Source organism: Xiphias gladius, chromosome 5, assembly GCF_016859285.1.
Source record: "Xiphias gladius isolate SHS-SW01 ecotype Sanya breed wild chromosome 5, ASM1685928v1, whole genome shotgun sequence".
In the NCBI taxonomy this organism is placed as follows: Eukaryota; Metazoa; Chordata; class Actinopteri; order Istiophoriformes; family Xiphiidae; genus Xiphias; species Xiphias gladius.
Window position 1 is genome coordinate 10,127,140 of NC_053404.1, and position 6,000 is coordinate 10,133,139.

Genomic DNA, 6,000 nt, shown 5'->3' on the forward strand with positions numbered 1-6,000 from the left:
ATTTCTATCCAAGTAATGTGGCTGGGGATGACCTTCATTATTCTCCTCCTTTCTTTCTCCTCCACATCTACTATATTCCTTTTTAATATCTCTCACACTGTGTATGTTCAACGATGTGCCCTCTTTTTGTTTTTTTTCTCTCTTATTTTCCTCTGTCACACACATCAAAACACTGTTCCATCTCTCTTTCTCATATTTTTTCATACACTGTCTCCTATGCCTTTCCTTCTGTTTCTCTTTTCTCCCTCTATTTTATCTGTCACTCTTTTCTCATTACTCCCTCTCTCTGTTTCATTAGCATACAGAGTAAGAAGATGGTGCTGGGGGTAATCTGCAGAAGTCGCCGATGACAAAATGGAGGGTGTCATCAGAGGTCGCAGTGCTGTCATCAACTGCCAAACCTCGGCTGATATCTGCCTGTCACAAACTCATACTCATGCATGCATCACACATATTTGTAGAGCACGGGGGAGAAAGCAGAAAAGATGTATCCATAATCAGGTGTGACACATCACAGCGTAAATGCTACAATGTCAGTTGACAGCCAAATATACAAACGCAATGTTTGGGCTGTGGACCACCGCGATGGAAACAGACATTGACAGGTATCTGAGTATATTCTAAAATACACATAACAACGACTTTAATGAATACAGCTGGTTTGTTTTGTTTTGTTTTAGGGTTTTTTTTGTAGTTGTTGAATTTATCAGTGTTTTAAAGGATGTAGCTATGGCATCTGTCCTGAGGTAGATGGACTGTGATTCCTTTTTAGCTTGTCAGAAAATCTTTTTTCCATTTTCATATATCACTGATAATCAGTTCAGCCGCCTTACGGTCAAAAATTGTCTGTAATCAGTTTAGTGTATCATCAATTACAGAGAATTTTTTTATAATCCTTTCAATACACCTATTTTCATATCAGTTCTATTTTTGTCTCTGCCACAGAACATGCTTGCAGGTACAAATTAATATGTACTGTAGGTAAACTGTGTTACATACAGTATATTTACAATATTTATATCAATCCATTCTTGATGATATATATTCTTGTAGACAGATAACTATTTCATGAGTTTCTTAATTTTCAAATTGCTTCTCCATGTCAAAGGAGTGAACTGTAGTCACATTAGCATGAAATTGTATTAAATGGCAGACAAATATATGTTTAGTCTAGATAACTTGAGAAATGAAAGCAAAACTATGCAACTTTTTCAGAATAATTGCCACTGTAGCCACAAGTGACAATTATGGAATAATGTTAGTAAATAACTAGAATGGCATTCTGTAGAGCGCATACCTCCACCAAGGCCAAACAATCTTACATATCTATCTAGCTCTGGATCTGCACCAAAGATCCACATAAATATGTAGGATTTTTTATATCAGCATAAATGCATTATTTATAATTATATAATTATACAAAATTAAATGTCAAAAAATGCCCTGGATCCACCCCTTTTAATTGGATCTGACCCAAAATTTAACGGATTATTCCCTGGCCCATGCCCCATCCCTCCACCAAGTTTGGTGCAAATCGGTGCAGTAGTTTTTGTGTAATCCTACTGAGAAATTAAACAAACCAACAAACAAACAGGCGCACGTGAAAATGTAACCTCCTTGTCAGAGGTAATAAAATGTATCTATCAGTCATACCATGTTGGTGCTGCAAGATATTTCAGAAAGTTAATGTGAAAATGGGATTTGTACATCAGTTGCATCTGAAATTGACCACTGCTTGAAGCTCAGCACAGCAGTGGTTAAACAAAGCGCTTATTCCACAGTGCGCCACATTGAGTTTTTCAACACTTAAAGTGGCATATGATATTAAGCAGAATATTTCACAGCTGACACATCCCCAGTTTTAGTGTACAAGGCTATCTGAACTATACATACTTTAAAATGATCAAAGCCATCAGAACGTTAGAGTAAGTCAAGAAAAAGCTAAATTCAACCTCTGACCTTCACTGAAACAGTGATTTCCTTTACAATTCCTGTAATGTTTTTTTTTTCTTAGTATTTTTTTCACCAAGGGAGAAACTGCAGTGTGCCATGACAGTATAGCAGAACTAAAGTTATATTTTGTGTGTTGAGTAGGTGATGGCCTCCTTCTATGTTTCTGATTAGAAATTGTACACTTATTAATAGCTGCACTTGCTTGACAAGCCAGCTGTGTCTCAACAAAGTAAATCACATTAGGCCTTGAGAACGAAAGGGAGGGTGTTAGTGTATAAAGAGAACGGAAGAGAAAAGAGGAAAGAGACACTGCAAAAAAAAAGTCCCAAACACTGGTAGCCATGGAAAGAGAGAGAAATTTGAAACGAGAGGGGAAAGAAATGGAGAGGAGAAAAAGAGAGTGAGGGATGAATTTCCAGGAGGAACTATTAAGTTGTAATGGTGTGTGAGTTTGTCACTAATAGCGTCCCTGTCATGGTTATGAGAGCTAGAAATACTTTGGTGCTAATAGACAGATTATGGAAAGAAACGAAGCATGTCCTGAAATCCTCTTAGCAAGACTTCACCTTTTTTTTAAAATTTATTTCCTACCATATTCTTTTCTTTCTTTCTCTCTTCCTCTCTACCTCGGTGGCCTTGGCATTGTCTCGCTGAACGTGTTTCATGTTTTGTCTGACACTGGCGGGTAGTGTTGCCCCCCCTGTCTCACTCTCTATCCCTTTCAGTCTCACACATTTTCAAAAGGCACTTTATTTATTGTCCCGGGGGAGCACTACATTATGCATTAACCTGTTCAATTATGCATTAATTTATGCAGCCGTTGCCTTATGTAAATGCACTTTATGATTAAACAAATTGTTTCGCTGTTTGGCCGTGTGTTCCCCACATTGAGTGTTTGCTAGTGACATCATGCAGCAGTAACAAGAGACTCAATGCCTGTGGTGTGTATGTTTGAGTCCCATTTTTGCCCTGTTAGACTGGTGAGGAGGCCTTGGGGATTGCAAGAACAACTCTGTGGCCTTTACAAACTGATACTGAACAGGGAAAAGCAGTCGTTTCCCTAGCCATTTTCTTTGGTGCCCCCTAAATCCAGAGAAAGACACCAACGAAAGAGGCCAACTGATAAAAAAGGCATCAGTTGGTCAGTAGGTTGATGCTGATCATAGTCTGTGAGCTGGTTTTGGTTTTCCATACTGCATACAGTATTAAAACCAAAAAGATGGAGTATTAAAATCCATGTGTGCATTGAAAAAGTTATTACAAGTCCTTGCCTAATAAGCATACTAAGAATGTAAAATAGTTTCCATGAAACTGCATTTGATTTGGTGAATATTTAACATTTTCAAATCAATGCAAAGACCTTAAACTCCACATTTTTGCCTCTAAAGCAAAAAAAAAAGAAAAAGAAAAAAAAGGGCTATCAGTGCAGAGACAGACAGGAAATGACGTGCAACAAATATCTCCAGGAGGAACCGAACCATTCCGGTTATATGGTAACCGTCTCAACCATTCTTCTACCAGGATCCCAAAAACTCAACAGTTTTAAATCACAGGTGAAATGTAGGATGAGTATGAAATCTCTCTCATTACTTTATAGACCACAGCAAATAAACTGTAAGGAACAGACATCAGGGAAATACATATCCAATATTTTCATAGTTTTCATTTATAGATATATTTAAGTTAGAAGAGCATGTTAATCTTTTAAAAACACATATCTTGATCCCATTACATGAGTGAATGAACAGTCACTTTATAGTCCAAGTCAACATTTAGTCAGGATCATTTATGACTCTTTCTATAGTTGCAAGTACACCTTAACCTTTAATCTTTTAACTTTTTCAACACAAAACACATAAAAACATATCTGAGTTGCCTTGCAACTTTGCAAAAGTGTCTTTTCTTGGTTAAATTTTTGTAAGAAAGCAATCAGTGAAAACAGTATGGGTACCTCAGCCAGCCAGTGTTTGTACTTTCATGAGATCACCTACGTGGATGTATGCCAAATAATGAAGTTGTCAGACCACAGCGATCACTGTGTCAACAACATGCACTTTTATAAGAATGTAGAACCCTGAAACAACAGCTAATTTAAAACAATTACCCTTAATAGGCAGTGTAACAATGTCAGCAGAGGCCTTGGAAGTCCTGTATTGACTAAAGAGAGAGACTAAAGAGAGTTGCTCCAGACATCTTAGTCACAGCTATATATAGCTTTTCCCCATCTGACAAGAGAAATGAGCAGCCATTTAAGACAGATGAACTGTGTCTAGATGGTGGGTAGACTTATCTAAACTGCAGCCACACCTTTGATCTACTTCAGAATCTCCCATTGGTTTCCATCTAATACAGGCTCATTTCAATCTCATTTGCCTGCGCAACTGAGGAATGTGAAATTTTAGAGGAGAAAAGATGAATGGAATATGAATTTAGACACCTTGACTATGCAGTCACTGTATTTTTCTGCCTTGCATTCCCCTTTTTTCTCCACATATGCAACCATCCCTCAATCATGTGGTTGTAATGCTGTGACTGAACCCCCCTCCACCATCTATTTCCTCTTTCTCTCTCTTCACCTCTATCTCTCTCCTCCCTTCCTCCCTCGGTGTGCCTCGCTCTCTCTCCGTCTCTTCATCTCTCCCAAGGTGTGAGTGAGTGATGGAGTTTTAGGGGACCCTGCAAGCAGTCCTGTGGTTTTTCAGTGCCACACATCAGAGGCAGAGCATTAGCCCTCTGCATGCTTCAGGAGTTTGGCTTGGCAGAGCACCATGTCCTAACAACCTCTTCTCCAGCTCTTGCTGCTGCCAGTTCAAGCCAGACAAACTACCTGAGCCCCATTCACAATATACATGAAATTATGCCAATGTCTCACTGTTTATATTTATATTCATTAACCTTTATAGGGATGTATGTATGTTTTATTACATTAATTTTCTGAGTGTATCCTGACACAGAATGAGTTAAAGCAAGTTTATATTGGCTGTTTTGAAGCAAAGTGGGTTCCTATCTGCATAATATACAGTAAATCTTCATTATCCAAACCTCAGGAAGCCTGTACAGACTGAATGGTTGAGGGGACAAGCTTAATGAAGAGAATATGCACAGCAATGCAACGTTATAGTCTGGTAATTTTGTACATTAATAATAAAGCTACCTGGGACTTGCATCTTGGAGCAATAAAATGATATGAGTTTTATAAGAAACTTGGTCCTGGTAGAGATACTGGACCAATTTAAGCATGAGAAGTATAAGGAAAGGACAAAAACCATGTTGGTGTGTGATTCATGTTTGTGTATGTATACACTGGTGTGAAGTGTATTATTTGTGTGTGTGTGTGTGTGTGTGTGTGTGTGTGTGTGTGTGTGTGTGTGTGTGTGTGTGTGTGTGTGTGTGTGTGTGTGTGACAGTAACTGTAATTAAAGACAGGGGAACATTGGTAATCTGGTTTTAAAACATTGCATAGCCATGATAGTAGATGAGTGTTGGATAGCATCAAACATAAATATTCATTTACTATTTAAAACATATCAGTGAGTATACTGTATGGTAAGCTTTAACAGTTCTGACATTCCCCCTGATTGCAGATATTTCCAAAGCCACTGTTATCATATGGGTTTTATAGAACAGGGGTTTTTGTAACTTTTTTGGCCGTTGTCAAGAGGAAATTTATTCTAGCACTTGGACCCTGGGTCACTAAAAGAAACTAGAAGTCTTCCCAGCTGGGTACCCACATGAAATGAGTCCCTGACATTTTTTTGTCCCGAGACATACTTAAAAAAAAAACAGCTTTATTGTGACTGACGGTCTGACTGAAGGAGGAAGGCAGCCAGAGTCACTACGGTCAACAGATAACTTCAGGCTGTGCCACACATTGCCTGCACTGCCTCTGCGTGTGTCCCTGTGAGTGTGTGCATGACTTTGTGTATGATTCTGAAGAAATACATCTTATACATATCAATACAAAACACCTCTTTAAAGCCTAAATTGTAATTATGCTGCTTTATTAAATAGTAATCACTGAAATGCTACATTGGCATAATTTATTGC